Raw genomic sequence first — 27,579 nt, 5'->3', positions numbered from 1 at the left:
CAGATAATTATGCACAGAGTTTTGTATTACCGTATGTTTCCATGTAAACTCCCAAGTCAAATTTCTAAGTAGTATATAGTGGTTTTATATTTAACTTTATAAAGAACAACAAAATGTCAGAGTATGTGTGAGTGAACCAGCTTCTCTGCATCTTTGCCAACATTTATTGTGAATATTTTTAATTTTTTTATTTTAGTCATTCTCTTTACCCAATTGAAAGTTACCTCCCAGTTATTCAACAGCACTAATGAAATAAGTCTCACTTAAGCTTCTCACATACCCTATTCAGTTACACCCTATATCACTGATGTAAAGTTTTATCTTTCTTGCCTCATGCTGATGTTTGTTACTTTACACCCCTGTACTGATGGTTCAGACATACTGCCCTTTCCTACCTCCACATTCTTTGCTAATTTACAGCACTGCATTGGTAATGATATGGTTTTCCTTTTTTACCCTTCCCTTGCCCTTACTAGGTGAACCACTGATGTATGATTCCTTCTGCTTGCTTCATTCATATTTCTTCCCAGTAATTTCACTGTCTATAGTCTACATTAGAGTTCACTCCTGGTATTGCACATTTTATGAGTTTTGACAAAGATATGATGATGTGAATCCACCATTATACTAATGTGCCATAAAAATCTCAAAGTACAGTCCATGAGAAAAAATTTGAAAAGCACACATCTGAAAAATACTAATAACTGGAATGCTATAAAAACACAACAATAGAAAAAATTCAATTAGAAAATGGGCCAAAAACATGAAGAGACATTTCACTAAAGAGGATATACACATGGTGAGTACATTAAAATATATTAAAACCATTAGTGATCAATGAAATGCAAAATAAAAGCACAATAAGATATCACTATTCACCTATCAAAATGACTAAAATTAAAAAACAACATTGACAACAAATGCTGGAAAAAGAGCAGAAAAACTAGATCACTCATACATACTCTGGGAAACAATTCTGTAGTTCTTTATAAAGCTAAATATGCAACCACTATACTACTTAGAAATTTGACTCTTGAGCATTTACTTGGAAACATACATTTATACAAAACCCTGTGCATAATTATTTATGGGAACTTTATTCATAATAGCCAAATATTGCAGATAATTCAGATCTTGTTCAACGGACGAATGCTGAAAACAACTGTGGTATTTCCACACGAGAAAATACTAATAAATATTAAACAGGAATTAACTAGTGATACATACAACAGCCTGAATGGATATATTCAGAGAATTATGTTTATTGAAAAGCCAATTCCAAAAAGTTACACATAGTATGATAACATTCACCTACAATTTTTCAGACATTAAGATTTGGCACAGATTAGTGGTTGTCAGGCATTAAGGAGTCAGGGTAGAAGATGACTGAGTCTATAAAAGGGTAATGCAAAGGAGTCTTAAAGTATTTGTACTTAATTATAGCAGTGTGGTGGTTAAAATGTTTGTACTTGACCTCATCCATGGCAATATCCTGATTGTGTCACTGTGCTATACGTAAAAAAAAAATACATTGCCATTAAGAACCAGGTCAAAGGTAGATGGCTTCACTCTGTATTATTTATTTGCATGTGAATTCACAATTATCTCAAAATAAATTTAGTATTAAATATAAGACGCGATGGTTCCCTGAAAAAGAGAGAGAAGATTCTGCTAATAAATAGCAGCTTTGGCTCACACTCATGGAGTTCTATACTAATTCATGATATCATTTTCCTGACTAGTTTTGCATAATAGTGTCAGCCTTTGACCAACAATTTCAGCCTGCCTGTAATTTTCCAGTCTTGATTGCCAGCCTGACATATTTTAGATATGCTTAGGAAGCCCCCACTTTCATGTACTCCTATTTCTGAAACAAGTAAATAAGAATATACATCTATTATCTACTGATTCTGCTTCTATGGATGATTCCTGACGCTCTGACTTACGCACTTAGGAAAATCATTGAAAACACAAACCTAAAAATATAGCTGCAGCTGTGGATGTGAAGATAGAGAAAGGGCAATAGATTTGGATTTTAGGAAGACAAAGGCTATTGGAAACTGTGTGTATATCTACAAGAGTAGGTTGGCCAACTAAGGAGTAGCTATTCTTGCTGATACTCAGGCTAGCAAAGGGAGAAGTTTTGGAGATTATTTAAATTAGAGGTAGAGAAGGTGAAATGAGTGTGGTTCATGTAAGGTTCTGATGGATATGCAGGTGGAGATTCCCAGCAGGAAGTAGAATATATAATCCTGAAGAAGGCCCTGGGTGGTTGATTTAGTCGGACTTCATCAAGAGAGGTCATTCGAGGCCTTAAATTTAGGTAAAATCAAGTATTGCGTGGTTAGAGGTCAACATGTGATAGAATGACATCTCCTCTTCTGAAAACACATTTGAAAACAAAAAGTACACAAAGTTGAAAAAAAAATCCAGTGAAGATCTGATGGTGGTAAACAAATTATCCAGATATCTACCAATCATGGAAATTTTTCCTGCATCTCTTTAAGTATTTTCCTATGCACGTATGTGTTCCTTTGTCTATGCCCATCTATGTGTGGCTCATATTAAATACAAAGTTACATTTCCTGATATTTCAGTCTCTCACCTTCAATCCGTATCCCTTTTAGGACTCTACTCTTGACAACCTTTGTCTAGTACCAGAGACCCCTGGAGTTAGTTTCAATACCCTGCTTAGTATATGACACAGGCCTGAGAAATAAAACTAAAAGGCTTAACTAGGAGAGAGAAAGCAGGGTGCCCAGATGATCAGCGCCAGTGCAACGGATAAAGACACAGGCCAGTCGTACGCACTGACTTTTATTGGCAATCAATTGAGGTAAAGGCAAGCTCCCTGTAGTTTCTATGGAAATTGATGTAGAAAGGCTCACAAAGGACAAGACAAAGCATTCTCAAATTAGGAACAGAATAGAGAAAATTGTTGTTGTAACTAAAACATTGTCCTTCTAATAAGAAGGTTTTCCTGGTGCAAACAGAATTTGAGTGGGAGTTACTCTGACCTTGGCACGTGGGCTTTGGCCAGACTCCCTTCTATAAAAAAGCCAATTGTGTGGTTAACTCTACGGCCTGCTTTTGGCATAATCAATATTACAATCCCCTGCAGGCTCAGACTGACATTACAGCCATATTAGCAAGATACTTATCTTTCTCGTGTGTTTTCTCAGAGCAACGCCACAGTGACTCATTCCTTGTGACATATAGAACAAGGAACTGGAGACAATCTTGAGCCTCCAGCACTCAGAGGGTAGGACTTCATTATATAGCTTGTATCTGTCTAGGAGGAAGTGGTCATGAAAATATTACATGTGGGCCTGGTATTCTGAGCTGTAGCCTTCTCCAGAAATCTAACCCTTGAGCAGAAAGAAGGCCAAACATTCTGAGTAAAGTGGGGACTGCAAGTTCAGAGTCCTACCCACTTAGTACTCATTCTTCGCCCTTAGGGTAGGGGCCCTGATATACACAGAACTCTGGGATGCTTGCTGAGCACTGCTGGGAATATTTGACAGTGCTCGAATGTCTTTCCTTAGACATGGAGTTCATTCAGGGTTGCCCATGGCCCACAGTATACAAAACATGTAGTCTCTATCATTTTTGTCCTGCACCAATTATTGACTTTTCTACACCCTAAATGCCCTATGTTTAGCTTTTTAAAACAAGTTTAAAAATTCAGCCTTAGAACCCTTTTGACATTGGTGATTGGTAAATAAATTACTTAAGGTAACACTGCTGAAATTATGGCTGCACAAATAAAGATTTGTTCTGCTCTGAAGACTTCAGAGAAGATCAAAAGGGATTTCAATCTAAATAACAATAAAGAAGTGGGAAGTGTAGGGGAAAAGCAATAAGGGAAAAGAAAAAACAGGAGAAACGGAAAAAATGGAAACAATGTCTTTGTAAATAGGGAAGGGTGGAGGGGTGAAGGGAGGGCAGAGGAATGGGGAAAAATGAGAACCAAGACCTGTCATGTAAAGGCACAAGATCCCAATGATATATGTAAATGTACTGTATACTTAAAAAGTACTAATAAACTAACAAAAAGAGTGTGGCTTTTGGGAAAGCAAAAATTAATCTGGAATGAATGATTAAAGCATTGCAATCTAAGATCCACAGGCTCATCTGGAGAAGTTGAGGTAAGGGTGAGTCTAACCTTTTAAAACTTTTATCTATTTATTTATTTTTATTAGTACATGATTTCCATAAATAATAATCACACTCATCATGGGGAATTCATGCCTGTACTTAATACATCTTAATGTATTTCCCATTCTTCTCCCTTACACCCTTCTTCTCCCTATTTACAAAAGCTCTATTTTCACTTTTCCCTCCATTCTCTTTTTTTAAAATTCCTTTTCCGATCCTTCCTTTCCTCCTGATCACTCCCTAGTTCCCCTTTCCACTTGAACAAGTTCTTCCTAATTTCTATAACCATCCTCCACTCCTGAAACCAAGAAAAGCATCATACCACAGTGCTATATGCATACCCATGTTTATACAGCACTCTTTATAATAGGTAAATCTTGGAAACAGCCTATATGTCCATCAAAAGGTGAATGGATAACAAGAATGTAGTATGTATTTATGATGGGATGCTCTGCCACAAAGAAGGATAAACTGGAGACATTTTTAGATAAATGTCTAAGCATGATCTTAAGGGAAATAGATAAGACACTCAAGTTTAAATAACACATATTTCTCTTGTGTGAGAAGCACAGAACATAAATAAGGTGCATAATAAAGAATAAGATTTTAAAAGCAAAATCAAGTCTAAGCATGCTGTCTTGAAAAAAAGATTCCTAGATTACAGAAGCTCATTGTAGGAAATGACATTAGACCATTGGTGACTATAGTCATTGTTAGACAAAAGTGTCTTAACTGAACTTCTTCACTGTTGAAGAATCTTTCATTCTGAGCCTTGATACTGAAATATGTATGGCTTTGAAGAATGTGTCAAAAGTGTAAGGCAAATAAGGTAGAAAGGAAGTGAAGGATTTCTTGCGGGTTCTAGAAATTTATTCTGATAGAATTACTCGCAGATACAAGCATGATCCATTCTTTTTCCTGACTTCCCAGCTCTGCTTTTCCTGGGTCTAACAAGAGAGTCTTTATTGCAGTATCAGTAACTTTCATATTCAACTTTTACAGAGGGGACTTTGAATTTAAGAAAGTTAGGAAAGGAGATGTCTGTTATTTGTCAAAGTCTCAAGTAGTAAACAAGTAACCTTCATTAATTAGATATGAAGGCTTCTGAGAACAAGCCAATCATACCCAGGTATTGAATGTCAGCTAATTAGTGACAGCCTCATGTTTCTAGACAGTAGCCAAACATCAAGTGTTTCCTTCCAGAAGCCTTGCTTCTGAAAGTCCATGGGTTCACCGAGCCCTTACTCTAGGGAGCAGAGGGCATAGCTGTAAATCCATCAGCCTCAACAGCTCTCAAATCAGAATGTGTGCCAACATCTGTTCCCCTCAGACTTACCAAACTTTTATATAGGCTCAGTTGTGGTTTGGTCAGGAAGACTGAGTCTAGAAATTCAGTTCTTCCTTTTGGCAAACTGGAAGTTAACCATTTTGCTGCAAATATCAAGTTCAAATTATTGTCTATTTTAAAACTCACCACCTTTGAACCATTCAGCCTTTTTATAGACTTCTTTGGGCTTGTAAGTAACAGGCACATTTATGTGGCAGTGAGATTTTTCAAGTTCAGATTTTCAGTTTTCACAGTAGTTGCTATTATTTTAGTGAATATTTGAACCTCAATATGCCAAAAGACAAGTGTTAATGTTGTGATGAATTTAGTCAACAGGAAACATTTATTGAATAAAGAATATCCATTCAAAGTTTTTTGTGCACTGTGCAGTTTCTCATTTAATATAAAAATGGTGAAAATCGAATACAAACAAGTATTTATTAATAGTTGTGTGAGACAGATTATGATTTCCTCATCTATGCTAATAGTAAAGATAGTGGTAAAACAATGCTTTTTTATTAAGGGAAAATCACCTGATGAACATAAAAAAAATTGTTTGCACTGGGGATCGAACTCAGGACCTTATACTTGTAAAGCAGGTGGTAGAAACACTGAACTAAATCCCCAGCCCAAGAACATAAAATGTTAAGAGAAATTATTCTTTCAATTCAAATGAATGTTTGAATATATTACTACAGGAAGTATTTTCTAATTGTAAAATTACAGGCAAATCTCAATGTTCCAGGGTGAAGTCTATGCAACAATAAGTGCAACGGCTCCACCTGCTATTACAGAGATTATCAAAGAGCTAAATGCTAAATTTAAATTATCCATGCTCAAAGATCTAAAACTTTGTTGTGCATAGTCACAGATGCAAGGCAGGACAGTGCAGGTGAATCTTTTTTCCTTATTTGTGCAAAGTTTTCCCATTTAAAAGGCTTACTTATAAGGCTACTATGGGGAAAATCCCTCCCAAATGAAACTTCAGAAACAAGATTGTGTGTGTGTGTGTGTGTGTGTGTGTGTGTGTGTGCATGAGTGAGCCCTATTTTTAAGTTAAGAGCAAATGCAAAAACTATACTTTCTTTTAACAGAGCTAAGACAAGTACAAATGTTAGTAAATATTTGCATATAGCAACAAAGAATGTTAGTTGTGCTTTCCATATTTTTACATATTCTGCTCATATAGTGTCTGATATCCGAGTCCTATCTATTAACATTGAAATAACTGCTTAAACCTTGTTCTCTTCAACATCTGTACTGTTTTACTCAACTGAAAGAATTTTACTCCTCAGCTAGCATTTTTGTATTCATGACATCTTTCTCCTTCAAATAACTATTGGTTCTGTTTAACAAATACAGTTTAAAAAATCTTTAGGATTTTTTAAAGCACTGAAACCATTCTTCAGTTCTGAAGAAAAGCCTCTCAAAATTCTTTTTGACTTTTGAATTATTCATTGAGAGAAGACTTATTTCTTGGTCAGAGTTTTCAATATCTCTTTTGCGATAAGATTTTGTAAAGTGAAAGAATGATAGTGTTATTATTTAAAAGAATCTGTTGGACACGTTAACAAAATAATTGATGAATTATTCATACTTTTAAGTGTTAAGGCTTTTCTCAAAAGGGACATTACTTATTAACAGTGAAGAAATTCTGATATGAAGTGAATAATTACAGTGGATTTCTCACGACAATCTTTTCTAATGGATTTCATTGTTGAAGAATTTGATTGTTTCACATTCATACTACCGTATATGCTTCCAGCATGAGAAGTTAAATAATCACGTGCAGTAGTGCTAAAGCAAAAACAGATTTTTAAAAATCATGAGAATGTTTTTTTGTGTGTGTCATTGGGAAACAATGAAAAAAGTGACAATAGATGCAGCCCAATCTTGAAGAATGAAAAGGGAAGTTATCCTATGACTAACAAATCACAGTTTAAGAGACATTCTTGGAGCCGGGGATTTAGCTCAGTGGTTCTGCCACTTTCCTTGTAAGTGCAATGTCCTGAGTTCAATCCCCAGTACCAAAAAAAAAAAAAAAAAAAAATAAAAAAAAAAAAAAAAAAAAAAAAAAAAGAGAGAGAGAGAACATTCTTGGAGTTGTTAACTTTCTGCTAAGACATGTTTAATATACTGGATTATAATGCTCCCTTTAATATTCCCATTCATGATCCCACAGCAGACAACATAATTAAGTTAACAGCTACATGTAGCTGTGTTAAAATGCAAGTAGGTTATAACTATAAGAGATTTCATAGGCAAATTCTGCAAAACACGAAATTGTTAAAGAGAGAAAATCATTGAGGAAATGCAACTAAAGAGAGGCATTTAATTTAGATATTTATAATTTATGTCATAGAAACAACAGGTTACTTCAATAAAGAATGCAAAAGTTATGGTGTCATGGAGGCTTCAACCCAGATTTCAAAAGGTGGCCTGGGAGTCCAGACAGTGTGCCTCTGAGAGAACAGTGCACAAAGATGTGTGTGATGCCAAGAATGTAGTGGAGAGTCCTGGAAGTCATATTTGTCCAAAATGTGGAACGCTAAAGCAGCAAGTGGAACCATCCCAAGACAAAGGCAACTGCCAAGACCATTATGATTGACACTGCACAAGCCCTTTAGGGTTAACTTCCTGCAATGACCTTCCCTGGGTGCTACACATGAAGCAGTAGGAATTAATGTCTGCATTGCTGGTTTTTTGGTCTTGCTTTAGTCTGATTCTTTTCTCTTCACTTATACCTGCCTTTTGGAATGGGCATGTTTAACCTGTGCTTATAATAAATGGAAGCATTCAACTTTTATGTATATTTTTACAGAGGCTCACAACTAGAGTTTTTCTTGAGTCTCAAAGACGACTTTGGACTTTTCAGCCATTCTGGAACTGTTCAGACTTTTTGTGACTCTCAGATGGCCTAAATGCATTTTGCATAATAAGATAGATGTGAGTTTTGGGGGAACCAGGAGCAAAATGTTATAGTTTAGATCTACAATGTTCCCCCTGAGTCTCAAGTGTCTGGAGGTGATTGAATCATTGCTGACATTATACTCATTGGTGGATTCATCCATTGATGAGTTTATTACCTGAACGTGCTTAAACTGTGGGACTTGGTTGAAGGGAATCATCAGAGAAATGATGTGGAAGGATACATTCTTCTCGTGGGTTCCTCCCTTCTCTCCCTGCTTCATGGTTGCCATGAACTGAGTATGTTTCCTCTGCCATCCATACTCCTCTACCATGCTGTTTCTTCCTGGGAATCACCAGACATGAACTGAATCATCTGGTATCTGTGAGCCAAATCAACATTCTCTCCTTTGAGTTGTGGGTGTGGAGTCTTTTGTCCCAGTAACAGGGAGATGACTGTTACATATTGTTCTAAACTCAGGAAAATCCTCACAAACTATATATATATATTGCCCTATTGGGGAAATTAATTCTGCCAGCAACATGAAATGAGAAACACATTGCCTTTTGAGTAACCCGAAGAGCAGCTGATCTCTAATTCACTTACATTTTACCCTTGAGTCTGGGAATAGCTTTCTGCTATTGTGATTCAAGGCTCCCAGCCTATGTTGATAACGAGGAGCAGAGCACTGACAGCCTGTAGCACTCTCAAGGTGCATCTTTCTTCCTACAGAGCATATGGAGCAAGAGCAGAGCTTTTCTGTGAGTGAACCAGGTTGGGTAAATGCAGGCCTTTGAGGTGGGGAATCCCAAAACTCAAACTAAGTGTATACCCTGGAAGGTTTCCCTAGGTATTATAAGCACCTTTTTTTAATTTAAGGAGTGCCACCCGCTCTTTCCCTGGGTGTATGCTCTCTCAGGGACTTCTTGTGCCTGAAAGAGGCGGGTCAGGGCGTAAGAAAGGAAGGGTAGAGTTAGGAGACGGCAACTAGACACCAAGGAAGACAGGGTAAGGTGTTACACTATGCTTTACTGTTACAACTACCCTTTCTCAGTTCTACGTGACCCATGTTGTCTCTCCATTGCTGAAGTAGTGACAGCTTTGCTAAAGTACTCTGTCCACTTATCTGTGAATATAGAAGATCCCCTGCATTGTAATGTGGGTCTCCGTTCACCTCTAAGATGGAGAACATCAACATTTTCACACAATAAATAAGAGAATACACTGAATTTAGAAAAAATGCTATTATAAATTATGGTGCCACCTTCTGGAGCATTGGCAAAATATAGATTGATTATAAATGACCTTCAGTGAAGTATGTAAATAATTCATTAGGCAGGAAATTAGAATTGGCTCTTTTACCATTAGAAACATAGTGAGATTCCTGTTTTCTTTTTAAGAAAGCTTTTCATGACAGATGAAAATCAATTATCTAATGTAGTAGTCTTTCTGCCATTAGAAACAGTGCAGCAGTAATTCACTCTTTTCTTCCTCTTTACAACTGTGGGTTTTTATTACACATGCTGTATTCGTCGTAGAGAAAAACTGGATCCTAGCTCCAGAGTGAGCAAGACACTCTCTGCTATTCATTGGGGATACTGTAGAGTTCTGTCCCTTCTGAAAAATTAAGCCCCTTCCCTCAATAACCTGAGGTTTTCAAACCTAACACTTTTAGGGCAGAATTTGTTTACCAGAAGAGAGGATGTTCTTTCCAAAGTAACTGAAGTGGGAAATCTGTATTTGCGCGGCATCAGTCTCCTGAATTCTTTCCCAGTTTTTCCAACCAATAAACAGTAGTTTCCCTAAACTTCCCTGACATTAATAAGCACAAAGATATGTATGTGCATACACACACTTTCTCGCTCTCTCTCTCTTCCGTTATATTATCGTATATGCTGTATGCTGGCATTGTTGTTTTTTGAATTTAAATACTAACCCAAAGAAAGGGTTCATTTATTTTAGAATAGGTTAGTCTTCCTTTGCACTTGAAAAGGGGAAATGATAAGAAATAATGAAAAAGAGCAAACAGATGACAGAAAGCGATTAACAGAGGAAGGGGGAGAAATTAAGATAAGTTGACGTGGAGAAGAGAAGTCTAGTCTTATTGGTCAGCTTTCTTGTTCCTGGGACAAAATATCTGACATCGCCATTTTAAAGAAGAAAGTAAAAGTATGAGAAAAGAAGGAAAAAAATGGAAACAAAGCTTTTGTAAATAAAAAAGGGACAGAGTTGAAGGGAGGGGAGGGGAATGGGAGAAAAAGAGAATTCAAAATATACAAATTCCCTTTGATGAATGTTATTGTTATGAATATTAAAATTGTACAAATAAAATTAAATTTAAAATAAAGGGGGAAGTTTTATTTGACTCATTGTTTCAGAAATTTCATCCCAGGGTTTACTGGTTCCAAAACAGAAGCATCAAGGCAGAAGGGTAAGACTGTAAAAAGCTGCTTAATTCAAGGTATTCACGAAGCAGAGAGTAGAGCAAGATCCCCAGAGGAAGAAGCCTGAGGGCGGGTCCAAGTTCCCCTCCCCAGGACCTACCCTGATGGACCCTGAAGTGTGCTTTTCTAATTTGCTAGGCATCTCTCAAGCCAATCAAGTGGACAGTGAAAATTAACCATCACACCAGGAAAGTGCAGCCTTGAAAAGACTCCGCCCTCTAGTCTGAAGAGTCTGTCAATAGTTGAGGATAAAGGGATGCCTGAGAAATTTCTGACAACGTCAGACAAGGCTGAGAAAGTTCTGGGGTTGTAGCATTGCCTCCTTCTAGCCACCAGCATGCTTGCCCAGTGTGATATGGTTCACAGAAGCCTGACAGCGTGAGCAGCGTCTGACTTTGACTATTGTGTTGATCTACATTTTCTACAATGTGGAAATGAGTCATATAATACTTTAGGAATAATTATTCTTATTCTTTTAGGTATCATCATAGATGTAAGAAAGGCTCACTTTTACGTGAGTTCTTCCCAAGAACTGTTAGGACTTAAAAAAAACCTTCCTGGCTTTTTATCATTATAAAAACAATTTTATTAGGAGCTTAGAAGAGCTAGATGAACAAAAACAGAATTAAAAGATACCAAATATAAGCCCTTCATTTTCCAAAGTAAATCAGTGTTATTATTTTATATATTTTAATTTCTAATTTCATAATAAATGTAAGCAATAATAGAAGTAATAATAATCGTTGAATGGTTTCTTAACAGACAAGTTTTAAGCATTAAATGCATTATCTACTTTGCCCATTTTCTAACTCCATATGTGTATGTAGTAGTATTTCAATTTTACAATTGGAGAAATGAAAATGTTGAAGGATTAGGTAAGAGGGCTAAGGTTACATAAAAAGAAATACAGCAAGGATTTTGGGCCAGGGATATAGTTTTAGAGCTTAAATTTTTAATCATTCTAAATTGCTTGTGTGTGTGTGTGTGTGTGTGTGTGTGTGTAAGATACAGAGACAGAGATGAGGGAGACAGAGATTAGAGATACAGACAGAAAAAACAGAGAAAAAGGGACACACAAAGACAGAGAGGGGTGTTCATGACTATGACTAATGGGACTGATCAATGCATAATTTAAGGCTCATAATTTACAAGTATTTTAAACTCAGTCCACATATTAAGTAGGGCAATCTTCTGTTACTTCTTGATGAACATTTTGACGTATTTACTGACACGTGTGTCTTCTCTTCTATGAAATCCCCCATCATATAGTCCTAACTTTATCACCTACATTTCACATGAGTCAAGATCATGTTTTGTATACTTCCTTATTCAACTTTCAATTTTAGAAAGCATTAATTATTTTTATTAGTAAGATGTGATAAATTTCTATTTTGCATTTTTATCATCTGAGCATCTTGTAATATGATTTCTTATTGCACGAATATACAAATAGATGAATGAGAGAAAGAGTGGTTTTAACCACAATATAGTTCTTGATGAATCAGAAGGATATGAAACGTAAACATAAGTGGTCCAGATGATTTGCATTGCTGTAAAACATTCTGAGAATTCTTTAAGAGAAACCTCTTTACTACTAAAAATATGGATATCACTGGTTGGGGTCAATAAAACATAGTTCATAGATACGTGACCTCTTGGTATAAGGGCCTAATCTATGGGTTGTAGAAAATTCACAAAATTAGATCATTAGAGATTAAGCAATTGGGTTATGATCGCAACAGAGGAGTATCATAATTATAACTGTGTCATAGGCAGGTATTGAAGTGAATGAATTGAGTAATGGTTATGAAGAAGAAATAATAAGGGCTTGAGTTTGAGGAAAATCAATGAGAGGAGTAGGAAAAATCAAAACTCATATTTAAAACAATAACAAAATATTTATTGAACTCTGAGAGCACTAGTGTAAATGTTTTGAGAAATGTATAGACTGCTAAACAATGCATAGCCTCCAACTCTTCTACCTTTTGACCTTGCCCTGTGCTGTGGGAGGCTGATCACTATAGCCTTTGTCTCTGGAGTACCCTTGTCCTATATGGGTTTTGACCAATGGGCAGGAACCAGCAGGTGATTAGAAGGGAAACTAGAGTGTTTATTTCGTTCTCATCTCCAGGTCCTTCTTCATTTCACCAGCACTTTGGCAGCACCATCATCCCTCTATGGTTTCAGTTCATTTCTGACAAACTCCCTTTGCCTAGGTCTTACTAATCTCTACTGACATTAGTGCAATTTCTTCCCTGAGCTCTCTCAGACACAGATGGTAATGTATCTCAAATGAGACTAGTCATTAAAGGCTTCAAGATTGCCTATTGGTTCATTAAGTCTGTCCAAGCTTATGAAAATTGTCTCTTTATTAAGCTTACTCCAGTTTACTCTTATTTATTTTAATTCAAAATTGTGATAAAAATCATATAACATAACATTTACCATCTTAACCACTTCTGAGTTTATAATTCATTAATGTTAAAAATATTTATATTGTTGTGTAGCGAAGATCCCAAAATTTTCCTCTGTCCAAACTGAAACTCTCTCTTTTAAAAAATAACTCTCCATTTCCCCCTTCTTCCAGCCCTTTACAATCATCATTTTACCTCCTATGAACGTGTCTACTTTAGTCAGCTCGTGTAAGTGAAATGATATGGTGTTTTTCTTTTTGTGACTGGTTTAGTGCATTTAGTATATGTTCTCAGTGCTCATCAATGTTGTGGCATATGCCATAATTTCCTTAATTTTAATGCTAAAATATTCAAGTTATGTACACTCTACTTTTCATGCAATCATGCATTGGTGGACCCTGGAATTGTCCCACTTCTTGGTGAATCGTGTTGCTGGGTGTGTAAAATCATCTTTAGATTCTGCTTTCAGCTCTTTTGCACATATGTCCAAAAGTTGAATTGCTGGATCATATCACAATTTTATTTTTATATTTTATATTTTGATTAATTTTATATGCCAACCAGGCCACTGGGTACCCATATATGTGATTAAATTTAAGCATTATTCTGAGTTTGTCTTTGAGGGTATTTCTCAATCATTAACATTTGAAATCGTAGACTGAGCAAAGCAGATTTTTCTACCTAGCATTGGCGGGCCTTATCCAGGCCATTGGAAGCCTGAATACAAAAGGCTAAGAAAAAAAATGTACCTTTTCTGCACAACTATCTTTCAGAGAGGCCCTCAATCTTCTTTCTCCAGACCCAGACTCTTATATTGGAACTTGCACCATTAGGTCTCCTGGTTATCAAACCTTCAGATTCAGACTTGAAATATACCACTGACTCCTCAGGGTCTCCAACTTGCTGACTGCTAATCATAGAATTTTGCAAACTTCTTAACAAGTGAGCCAATTCCTAAAGCATTCAGTAAGTATTTATTGAGTATGTACAATACATAGTACTCTGTAGTAAGTGATAATCCCAGTATTCTGTGTGTATGTGATGATGCAATTGGTCATTAGCTTTTAATTTTGTACAAAAAGTTCCAAGTTTTTGTAGCCACTATTAGCTATAAAAACACAGATAGTGAAATATTTTCAGAAAGTATTGCTCCTGTTAAAATTCCAAGTATTTGTACATTTGCATTTAATTTGATTTTATAGATAATATTCATTTTGAAAAATAGGCAGTTGTATGAAATTATCTTCTGTAATTTTCTCCTTGAACTCCACACCTTGAAATGAACCTCAGAAATAAGAAATAGTTGACTATGCTGAAATGTAGAGTAGGGTGAACTGAAAAATTTTGATTTCACTTAGAACATTCATTTAGGGATCAGAGTGAAGTGATCTGGGCATGACACCCCTCATTAATAATTAATATGGTAAAGGGTATAATTTCACTAGGGCAAATAAAGGAGGAATCTCCTAATATAAGACTGTATTTTTACTTAGAACCAAGGTCAAAACCAAAGTACACAAACATGAAAATATTTTGTGCAGTACAGTTGAGGATATTTATCTTCCGCAAGGTGAGATATGAATAATTTCAAATACATTTTAGAAAGAAAAAACAAATTGGAAACTTTTCACTATCCCAAATCCTACCCTGCAGACAGAACCAGCAGTAACTGGACAAATCAAAACTCCATTTACATTTGTTATAACCAAAGTGACACATTTATAAGACTTGAGAAGCCAAGTTAAATTCTTTAGGCGGAAGTAGTGTCCTAGGAGATTGGAGTAAGTGAATAGAAAACCAGTTGTTGAATAAGAGGAGATTGCGAAAGGAGAGAAAATGAGCAATTTAAGAGCATCAAGAAAGATCTTGATGTTCAAAGAGACCTGAAGAACATCACTAAAAGCATTATCCCTCCCCTCACATCATTTACCACAACTTACCATGGTCTAGACAGTATGGCATATCTGTGTACAGTGCAAGGAATGGACTACAGTCTTTCATCCCCGCAATTACTCTACCTTGATCTATTTTATTTTGGCACAGCCTTCTGATTTATTAATTTACTAGTGGCATTTTTGTGGCTTCATTTATATCAACATATACTTTAGAATATATCTAACATAAGTTGAGAAGCTCTCTCTTCCCCTCCATACCACTTTCTCATTGCAGTCATTTGAAGGTCCATTAAAAAATACAAGAAAGAAAACTGCTGCATCAAGCTCTTCATACTAGTCCAAACTATAGATATTTTAAATAGTGAACTTACTGTCCAACATGATAGTAAATCTTAGTTTTATTCCAACAAATAGTTGAAATGATGACCATTTGTAGCCAACTTTTAAAATGTTCCTTTTAATTTTCCAGGAAAATATTAGCAAATTAGGAAGAAAGAAAGCCAAATACTTTAGTAACCAACTACTGCCTATACTCTAGTAGTATACCCCTGCTCACACTTTCAACAATAAAAGCTGAGGGATAATGACAAATTCATGGATCTGAGTGAGAGTGAGCTCATATATATGCAAATGTAATAATAATCAATGAATATCTCGATTTAAGAATGACTTTGGTAAACTTTAACTAAAGCACGTATTCTTTGCATTAGTAATATTGTACCATGGCTACATCTCAGAAATGCTTGGAAAGCACTTAAGGATTTTTTTATCCTGAAGGCTATAGTCCTTGCCATTAAATCTAAATGCTTAGGCACTGGATTTAGTCAGCTATAATTTAGTAAAATCCCCAGGTGATTCCAGTGTGCAGCCAAATGTAGAAATCACTGCTTCACACAAAAATTTGCAACTGACAAATACTTGTTAATCATCCCTTCAGAATTTTATATTGAAGTAATTTACATTCCTGTAATGGCTATGGATCTGACAGTGATGGGGTTTGTGACATTACACCAAAATATGGCACTTTGGCATTTTAGAAAGCAGTGTAACCTAACATCACTCTGACTTTCTCCTGCTTTCCTTTGAAGCATGTCTTAAAAGCATTTCCCTACTCACTTGGGAAATGAACATTCTCATTTCTGAAGGCAAAGGACACAAAGAAGAATATGAACAGAGACCTTACTATGTCCCTCCTAGTTTATTACCATCAGATAACTTCCCAGATTTTCCAACCATATTTCTCTGTGCCTGTCCTGTCTTAAAAAATGAGCATAAAATACACCATTCTCCTGTTTCTTTGAGTCCTTATTTCTGAAGGCTCCTATTTCACATAAAAGTTATATAAAATAAACGTGTATATTTTCCTCTTACTCTGTGTTTTTTACAGGGGCCTCAGCCATGAACCAAACAATGAATGATGATAAGAAATCCTTATTTTCTATACTATCCTACAAGCCTTTTACAATTCAAATCCACTTTGATAAGACAGAAACTGTGACTAAAAACTACAATGAGTCTTTATTTATTACAATGAAAGGCTAATTACCCACATGTCCTCTCAAAATATTCCCCCTAACTTGGACCACATTTTCCCCATTATCCTTTTCTCTTTCTGACAGAGTCCTGAAAGTTCTCTTTTGTGTGTTTAGCTGCACTATTATGGATGGTTCAATGTCCTGAATAGAATAAAAACATTTACCATTCATGATCATTTTGACTTTGCTAAAGAGCCAGAAATCACACTGCTCCAGATCTGGTGAATAAGGTGGAAGAGGACACAGTATAATGTTTTCACAAGCCCGCCTTTCCACTGAATGACACTATGCAGGAGCATTGAATGTACTTTTTATCACACCTCTAAAAGATACTCACAAAGGAGGACTTACAGAACTGCTTCAGAAAGAAGCAGGAACAATGAGATGAGTGTGTTTGAAGTGATGGAGAAGAATTTGGGGGATATTAATTTTAAGGTGTCTTTTACTGCAATAAATTTTTAAAATTTAAACACACACCATAGCTTTTCATTAGTCCTTGTGTACATTTGTGGAAGATAAACATTTCTAAATGAAGTGTTTAATTTCGGTTATGTTCTAAGATCCCTGAAACTGCTAAAGCATATGTTCTTTGTCCGGAAAATATGCTCATGGGTCTAGGGTCTTAGGCGTGATGCTTTCTTCCCAATGCACATAATACACATTAAGCATATATAGATCCTCATGTGCAGGCTTCATTAGCAGGGTGCCAGTGGACTAAAGGGATTAAAATCAATGCAGGTCACCTCCAACACTGGAAAACTATTTTATGTTTAATTTTTATTGGCATGCGATGTTGACATGTTATTGTCTACTGGCTTGAATTCTGTGGAAATGGAGTCGGAGCAAGCACAGCTGACCAATCTCTGGTAAACCTGAAGAATTTTTCATACTATTGACATATTTTACATTGTAACTAGTCTTAGTCATTTTATATCTGCAAATTCTGGTGTGGAGCCATAGGCCACCAATTACTGGACTATTAAGCAAGAGTTTAGTTTTATTCTATAAGAACCTGGACACTTTCCTTGATTTTTTTAAACTTTATTTTCCAAACTTATACATTTATAACACATGAATATCTCTGACTGAGTCACTGTATTACCTTAGATGTTGACTTTATCAGAATAATTTCTCATTGCTCTTTGTGTTTCATCTTTTTTCTTTATTTCTAATTTCTTTAAATCAATATTTTGAAGTAAAGAAAGGGAGGCGGAATGATGGAAGCTCTCTTCAGTAGCCACCACATACAACTCAGTATAGCACACAAAACACAAATAGGTCGAATTTAATCAGATCTTCAAAGTCCCCTCATCGATGTGTGTGTGTGTGTGTGTGTGTGTGTGTGTGTGAGAGAGAGAGAGAGAGAGAGAGAGAGAGAGAGAGAGAGAGAGATGTGTGCAAAGGAATGAACCAGGGATTCCTGCATATTAGGTAAGGGCTCTAAACCCTATCTACAGCCCTTGCCCTAAAAGTCTAAATTTCTAAACTCCATGCTGGTTTCAAAAGCCTTGTATGATCTGGAAATGGATATTTTACAGCAATATATGCTCACCCATGTTTATAGCAGTACAGTTTGTATTGACTAAAAGTTGGAAACAGCCCAATTGCCCATCAAATGGAGACTGGATAAAGAAGATGCATTTTTTTGTTTGTTTTTGCTTTTTGTTATTTTTTAATAAAATGGAGTACTACTCAGCCATAAAGAACAAGAAACTAGAGACATTTATAGCTGACTGGATGCACATTGATGCCATAACCTCAAGGGAAATTAATAAGACACACGTGTGTAAACACCGAATAGTTTCTCTGGTGTTAAAAACTAAAAGTCTGATAAGGATAAAAATGTATAATTGATATTGTGTAATAGGAAGAAAAGGTCTAAAAGAGTAAGGGAAGTGGGAGGGGTGGGGGAAAGGTAAGAAGGGAAAAGGAAAAATATAAGAAAAGGAAAAACATGAAAACAATGTCTTTGTAAACAGGGAAAGGGGGGAGTGAAGGGAGGAGGGCTGGGAAAGGGGAAAAAATAAGAACCAAGATAAGTCATGTAAAGGTAAAAATTCCCAATGATGAATTTAACGGTATTGTACATCTATAATGTACCAATAAACTTAATTAAAATATTGTAAGGTAGGCCGGGGATTTAGCTCGGTGGTTCCGCCGCCTGCCTCGCAAACACAAGGACCCCAGTTCGATCGCCGGTACCAAAAGAAACCAACCAGCAAACAAACAAAAAATTATGTAAGGTAAAATTAACCTCTGTAGAAGATAATTCCAAACTTTCTATGACCTCAAAATAGAAAAACATTGTCAAAGACAGATAAGGGTTTAACATAGTTTCAAATATTTGAATGGACTAAGAAATGCTATTAAATGTTAGCCATGGCTCGTTTCTCATCCTGTTGTAGATGACTCAGTTGGGAAATCTCCTCTTCTGTAAAAAGTCACTTCCTTATTTTTCTACCTTCCTGATGCTCAGAATGTTTCAAAATCACTGTATTTATATCAGTAATCTGGATGTTACCATAGCCCTTGTTTCATTAAACAATCAAATAGGATTCTCTGTACCAGAGAAATTCTCATTGATGTTATGGCTTGTGTCTGGATGTCCTTCCAATGCCTCAATCTGTCATAGGTGGGCCTTTTCAGAGGTGACTGGATCTAGTGTGATGCTTAGTTTAATTGTGAGATGCTGGAATTAAAAGTGTGTGATTGCTAAATTAGTCCACTGATTGGTTTGGTACAATACTGGCAGTTGATAATGGGAAGGCCCTCCCTGGGTGAGTTTTACTCACTCTAAAGGCAGATGGCCTACAAAACATATAAGTGACAAAGAGAGCTGCTGTGGTCATTTGCTGCTTCTTCAATACTTCACTGCCTTGTTGCCTTCTACGTGCCATGAACTGTTTGTCCTCTGCCCCTCTGCCACACCACCCTGCCTTTCAAGCAGCCTACCATGAACTGAAACCTGTACAAACTGTGAGCTACAATAAAACTTTCGTCTTTTAACTTTGCGTATTGGATATTTTGTCTCAGCTGTGAGAAAAGTAAGATAATTGATTACAAAGGTTCTTATCTTGGCTCCATTTAGGGAAACTTTAAAAGATTTTCCCAGCCAGCATCCAAGCTCCCTATTATAGTAGCTGGGGATCCCTCTCAGCCTCCACCGAAGCTCCACTTTTCCTTTCAATCAATTTTCTTTCCCTCCAGCTATTGATCTTCCAGGGATCTCTTTATTAAATATCCTGCCCATCAAACTCTATGTTCGATTTTGCAAGCTGGAGAACCTAGTCTACCATATTTGTCTCAAATCACTGGGAGTGTATGACAGAGCTACAGTTTTGAATTCCTGTCTCTTACTCCAATTTCAACGTGAAAAAAGTATTGTACCAAGCTATGGCCAATTCAAAGTAATGTTCAAAATAAAATCATTCAAGCTACATCTGCATTGGGACAGTTATTCAAAGGTTTGTTTCTAAGAAACAGTCCAATAAATGTTTGCAGTTGATTCTCATTGATTAGCTGTGGTGATAAAAAGACTGTCATGCAGTTAGTTGTGGAGACTGACAAATTTTTTTCCAGACCTTGGAATGAGTGATTTGAATCATCTCCAGGACAGCAGAAGTGATGATTCTTCAATAAACGGACTTTTTTTTGTGGAATAATGAATCTACTTTTTAGTCTAGCAGGCTCCTTTATCCACCAATGGCCCCACTTTTGCCATACCTAACCATCAAGGATGTATTTTTCTTTGCATCATTTAACACCATCTATCTTGACTTTGCTCATTCATTTTTTTTTTAAATTTTCTTCTCTCCCTAGTAGGATATCAGCTTTATCAGGAAATGGATTTTTGTCTAGCTTTTTTCATTATTGTAACTCCAGCAAGTAGAGCAATGCCTGTTGCATAAAACGTCTTGATTAGCCTTGATTGGATGAATGGTTACTGCACTGAAAACTTTTCCCAGGAAGAATCAGTCCTCCTTATGAAGCATAAAGTGTTAATGTAAGACTTGACTATAAAATCTACCTCATTATAACATGGCAATATATTGAATTAAATATTTCCATACTAATTTATTATCAATCTTTCTAAATAGAATTCAAAACCTCTCATTAAGTATTCAAATGCATCAGATATCCTATTGTTTGCAGGGTTTTTTTTTCTTGGATTTATCTCTATAAATATTTCATTGCCTTTTCTTTTGGCACAACCTGGTAAATTTCATTCAATACTCACCTATGTTGTATCCTTATTTCTTACATTCCATGTTTTTCTCTTTAATAATTTACAATGTGACTTTGGGTGGAGCATTCCCATTCCCATCCTAAAATGCCTTTATTGTATCTTCACTTTTTATATGAGGTTAGAGTGCCATATACTAGTTTGTAAATCATTTGCCCTTTGGTTTTAAAAGAAATGTCTTCAGTATATTCCAGTTTCCGCTTTTGCCAATGGAGAATCCAGTGACAGTCTGATCCTTGATCAATGGTATACCACTTCCCATAAATACTTGCTGATGTTCTGTTTATTATGTAAGGTTTACTATGATTATGTATTTAGTTTTAAATGCTGTTTTCAGTAAGTGGGTTCTTTTAATCCAAGGAATTCATGTTCATTATTTCTGAATAGTTTTCTTGGAAGGTTTTAAAAATAATTTTTTGCCATCCTTTTTCTATTTTCCTTCTGAAGCTCTTTTTGTTCAGATTGTCTTTTATTTTTAAATATTCATAATTAAATTCTAAATTAAATTTCTACATATAATTATCCTTTATTTTTCAGAAGTTTCTTTATCCTATCTTCAACTTTTTTCTACTTTGTGAAATATTTCCTTGAGAATATGTTCTAAACTTCTATTGACAGTTCAATTTCATTTCCAATATAGATCATTCTTAGTCTTTAACTTTTTAAATTACATGATATTTAATGTTTCTTTAATGGACTTAATATGCTTCTCATATTTTAAAAAATATTGTTTTTGTGTTATCATTATGATCATTGTAATTTTCTTCTCTCTTGTACCCTTCTTTTATTCTTTCCTCATTCTTTCTACTCTGGTTTACTCATTAGGGATATCACCCATCCAGACTAATAAGTGTTTATATTTAGGACTGAGATATTAATATGGTAATTGCATGCAGTCTGTGCATGTATGAAATTTATCCAATGTTGGTCTTTGCAAATTGGTGGGTAAAGATTCCAGTCATTTTATCAGGAGCTCTACAAATAGAAATGTTGGTAAGCTTTTGCTTCTTGGCCAGTTAGAATATGTTTTATACTTTCTGAGATTGTATGAGGCAGAGTTTAGGGTTTTTCACAGTTCTATTAATAGAGCTCACTTAATTCCCTGGTTTTTGCTATGACATTCTACCCTTGTCTCCAGGAGTGCCTGGTGCCTTCATGTCTATTTCCTCTGGCTGAACCTTTATAGAATATAAATCTCAAGGCCAAGGGGGCAAGAATGGCAAGGTCCCTTGACTCAGTCAAGGGATTTAAGGTTATGATAATACTTTGGAAAATATATAAGCAATTCTCTAATATTAAACTCACATTGTATGCAAATGTTCCAAGACTATTTGTTAATCATACCTCAATAAACCTGAAGGAAAAAGCGATTATGTGTTATTCATAGTTCAGTAAAGGTGGGAGGGAAAAGTTGTGTCTTTAATTCTCCATCTGATAAGACTATACATTCAGGGATCATTTCTACAGTTCGTTAAATTCTCTACCTGAAAATTGATCCATACAGGTTACTATCTGTTTCTAGCACTTTACTTTTACCACGAGCTAAGGTCTTGGTTCCCTGAAAGTTCATGATGCTTGGTGCAAGACATCATCTGGGTATAGAAGGACTGAGTGTTTATTCCAGTCTTTGTGATGTGGCTTTGTTTGTGCCTTTTTAGAAATTTTAAGCAGGCTACTTATTTTCTTTGAATCTACAGTCAGTTCCACTATATCGGCACTGGACACAATCCAGTTCCAGGTTTGCTATGAGCCTGCTGTTCAAACATGGTGGCAGTTTTGCCCCTAGGAAGCTATCCAAGTCCAGATTTGTCCCAAATCTGCAGTAGGTATATTGTTCAGCATGAACTGTGGGAGTACTGTAAAAGGATAGTTCATCACTGTATTCTTCTCCAGGGGTCAAAGGCAGGTTCAGATGTTTCATCTGGTCACTGGTCTATGGTTTGGTATTGTTGGATTCTACTCAGATCTGGGCAGAATGACTGTGATGGATCAGCACCATACTCCTATACCGCACCTATTAGTATCAGGCACTAATGCTGCTGCACTCTCTCATATGCTAAATTCACAGCCTGCTGTGACCAGTACAACAATGGGACAGGAACAAAGCTCATATTTTTATAGAATACTTACTGCTGAGGTGAACCTTTGGCTCAAGGAACCAGCTCCAGGAGATGCTGACCAGAATAGAAACCTGTCCACGGGCAGGGCTGGGGATGGGGACCATTCAGACCTGCCTAATGTAAAGTTTCACCAACTCTGGCCCTGAGTTTCAGGGCAAAGTCCTGGGCAAACTACTCTGTTTTACCCCCAGTTAATGGAGTCTTAACTCACACTATGCTGCCTGAGGTTAAAGTAGGGCTGGTGAAGGAAGTCTCTTCACCACCTAGGCCAGTGGTGGCAAACCTATAGCACATGTGCTGCAGCCAGCTATTGGTTATAATTGAAAGCTCTAAAAGGTGTGTCATAACTGGCATAGGCTAACAGTAAGCTTGATGGTGCCTGAGACTCACAATCACAAGGATGTGCAAGTTTCAGGAGTTATACTAAGGTCCATGCTGCAGCTGGTAATGTGAACCGTACGTCTGACCCACCGGGGTGCAGATCTCTGTATGGTGTCAGGGCAGATCTTGAGAATCCTTCTGCAACCACTGACCAGGTGATAGCTGTCCTGCTCACGTTTGGAGTAGGTGACGAACGGAGACACTTTGGCTGCCAAGGTTAATGCCAGCCTGGGTCACACCTGAGTCTCACAGAAGCAAGACCCTGCACAAACTTCAGGGAGTGGTGTCCCAAATCCACCCAAGTGCTGACAATGATGTGGGCACAAACTTTAGTTTGTCCTTTTGGCACACAGGAATTTTCACAATGCATGGGAAGGTTTAGAGGCTCTGAATGTGGGTTTTGCCTTGGGCACAAGAGCTTTTATTTCTGCTTGGTACTGGTTCTCAACACCACAGTAGGCCCTGCACTGTGCTCCAGTTTTATTCCCCATTCTGCTGACTTAGGATGGAGCAAGCGTGCCAGAAGCAGTTCTCCACAGCCTAGCTAATGAAATTTCAGAGGATCAGTCTACCGGTACTGGCCTAGGTGGAGGAGCTATGGGACTCTGCTTGGAACTGGATTCACTGTGATGATCCTTGTCCTAATTTCAAGCCTAACCCCTGAACTTAATGAACTCTCCTTCCTGTAATGAAAAGACCTCTTTCTATGGTAGTTAAGGTTAGGGGAAGGGTGACATCTGTATCTCTTTTCCTTCTGCTTTTTCAATTCATTCTTTCTTATAATTATACAAATCTAAGCACTACGGTCACTCACCTGGCTCCCTTAGCCTTTGTGAAGGTAGTTTGCCGCATGAATAGCTGCTTAAATTATGGTTGTGAAGAGATGATTACTGGAAAATCTTATTCAGCTTCCATTGAATGTGTTTTTTGATTCATTAAGTTTATTGATACATTTCAGATATACAGTGTGATGAAATTCTTCATTGGGAGTTTGTAACTTTACATGATACATTGTGGTTCTTATTTTTTGCCCATTCCCCTGCCTTCCCTTCAACCCCTCCAACCCTCCCTATTTACTTTGTTTCTGGTTTTTCCTTTTCTCACATTTATTCCTTTCTCTTCTTTCCTTTCCCCTACCCCTCCCACATCCCCCTCTCCTTTGGACCTTTTCTTCCATCTAGTTTTAATTTTGCTTATTTCCAGAGAATTCTCAGTTTTTATTGTTAGAGACATTTTGTTTGATTAACTTATAGATTTAGCTTTCAGCTTTCTCTTTCCTATGTGATTAGTTATTTCCTTCTATAAAAGCATAAACCATATACATGATTGCACATAATTTTATATTAATAATAATTTTGCTACATCTAGTGACATTTCTATATTTTAAAGTTTGTATGTCTCATCTATCAACAAGGAACAATATGGGCATATTCATTCAAAACTTAGCAGTGTGAGAAAATCAGTCAAGTAAGAAGCTTCCACTCTGTTGGGTTTGTTGATAAAAGAGGCCTCTAGCTTCCTATTTTCAGTGAAAATATGGACAACTTGCTGATACAGCAATTTCATTGGTGCTGGAAATAGTAATAGTGGCAGAAAAGTCCAGTTCCCAGTCTCTAACTCTGGCAGCAGTGGCTCTTATAGCTTCAATAATATTTCCCATTTAAGACAATTATGCTTAGTATAGTATGGTGGCCTCTAGAAACTTTCTATAAGCCTCACAGAACTCTATGCGCTACCAAATATCTTTCACTACATTGTGTTGAGTTATCCAGAGTGAGTTAATTCTGCAGAAGCATTTTTTTCCGTTACATCCCCATGTAATATGGTTTTTAAAAATAAACATAAGATAAACATTTTGTATATGATGGTGAGTTATGGTAAACTTAATTATTTATATGCTTCCTTTGCTTGAGCAAATCAATAGGGGCTTGGTAAGTCCAGAAATTTTTTTCCCTTTTGTTAAAAGGGCAAGGATAAAAATAACATGCTTTCATTTTGTATGAACAGGAGTAGTTTTTTTTTTTTATCAGTTCACTTCCGATTATGTCAACTCTCTAGTTCTCTAAGTTACAGGTCCTGTAATTGTCCCCAAAATTTTATAAATCATTCAATTAACTCACTATATCACTAAATCATGATAATAAAGCCTGTTACAAGGAAGGAAGGAAGTGCAATAGATGTCTTGAAAGAGATAAATAATATTGATTTCCAAGGTCCTTGAATGTAAATGATTGTTTGTCAAATTCAAAACATTTTTCTTTACTTTGCCTTTTTCTCTCTGTACATCAATACACTTCTCTGTGCCTCGGACATAGAGGCCTGCCAGTATGAATTGTAAGTAGAAGTGCATTGGATCGTTTAGGAGAAAAGCTCATAGTCAGAATATACTTTGTTATTTATGTTGTGCATTTGTTGGTTTGTTTACTTGCATACTTTATCAGCAGTGAGAGTGGCAATAAACTCAGGTAGGACCTAGGGTTGCCCGATTTTTAGAATAAAGTCACACCTGACCCACGAAAGATATAGGGAGTGAAAATATATCTTTGCTGTGGTAAGCCACTGTGATTTTTGAATTGAAAGTTATAATAATAAAACATAGCCTAAAGTAACTGATAAAAACTATTTTACAATTTTGCTGCTATAACCGAGCAATTCGTTTTAATATGTTAACAGATTGTTGTTTTATAATGACAAATCTATAGATAACACTCAGGTAGAGGGATGCTTTTTTACATTTTCACTTGTATTGTTTTCTGTTTTACCAGACTCAGTTGTGGTGTGTGAAAATCCTTATTTCTCTCATTCAGACAACATTCTTCAACTTAATTCAATTCTCATCTTCATCACAAATGTCTGGATCTTCCTGAGTATAAAAGTACTCATATTAGGGGCAGGGGATTTAGCTCAGGGGTTCTGCCACCTGACCTGCAAGCACAAGGTCCAGAGTTCGATTCCTGGTACCAAAAAAAAGTACTTATATTATCAGTCTATTTAGAATATGAAAAAATGTGCATATACCTTACCATAATAACTTTAAAACAAAGTATTTGAGATGGCCCTCAGAGAAATAAAAATCAATGAATAAAAATGATTTAAAGAAAAAGAAAGCAGAATTAAGGAAATAAAAAGATCTCTAGTTTGGTAAAACTTCCTTCTATGTGAATAAATGTGTTTCTAAAACCTGAGAACATAACTGAGTTTACTCAATCCAGAAACTAGGAGCTGGAAGGTAATAAAGATGCTGGCTGTAGCCCTCCAAAAATTTTGTAAAGAGAATATGAATTTAATGCCAGGCATGTTCCATTGCAAACATGGAAATTAATAGTAGACCAAATTGACTTGGCATTATAATTTACTCATCTTGTTGGATTCCATGCCAACCAAGAAAATTACTGATTATAATTTTGCTTATTGTGTACAGAGTCAGTATGCTTTACTCCTTTCAACTGCAAGTGTACATAAATATATGTAAAATTATTTCTGATTTTGAAGTCAGAAATTGCTATTTTGGCTTACACACCAGTTTCAAATGCTCCACACTCAAATGCACACCAAAGAATTTTCTAGTCTTGTCACTGAGTCAGAGGACTGAGTTTAGGGACTTCATTACCTGAATCTTCAGCTGTTTGTCTCTTGCTCATCTATTTGACCAATATGTGATACCACCACTAGATCAAAAGGCAGGTGATGCTGTTGAAATTCTGGAATGATGGAACAAATATGACCAAATATTTGAAAAACGAAGTGTGATAGTTGAAAAGTGTAATAGTCACCTTGATAAGAAACATCCAACTAAATTGGATCGGCATAGTTCTGAGTTTGGCTGAGGAGATTTACTGAATCTCCCATTCCTAGGGTGACTTGTTGCCTGAAAGGTGTAAAGGAGGAAAAAGAAGAATGGTGCATTTTTGTTTCTTCAGAAGAGCTCCAGTCTTCACCTGCACCTTGGACGTAGACTTTTCAGCCCCCAGTGCAGACTGTTCAGTCTTCCACCTGCTGAAAGGGACTTGCATAGGACCCTAGAGCAAGTCTTCAGATGAAGCCTTTGAACCCCCCGTTGTGTACACAGATCTTTTTCGCTCTTCTACGCTGACTCTGGGCAGCGATTATAAGACAATATTGTAAATTTGTATATATTTTATCTCTTGTATTAA

Source organism: Fukomys damarensis, unplaced genomic scaffold (genome assembly GCF_012274545.1).
Source record: "Fukomys damarensis isolate Sample0158 unplaced genomic scaffold, DMR_v1.0_HiC HiC_scaffold_39, whole genome shotgun sequence".
In the NCBI taxonomy this organism is placed as follows: Eukaryota; Metazoa; Chordata; class Mammalia; order Rodentia; family Bathyergidae; genus Fukomys; species Fukomys damarensis.
The sequence above is the reverse complement of the archived record's forward strand: the minus strand, read 5'-3'. Positions refer to the sequence as shown.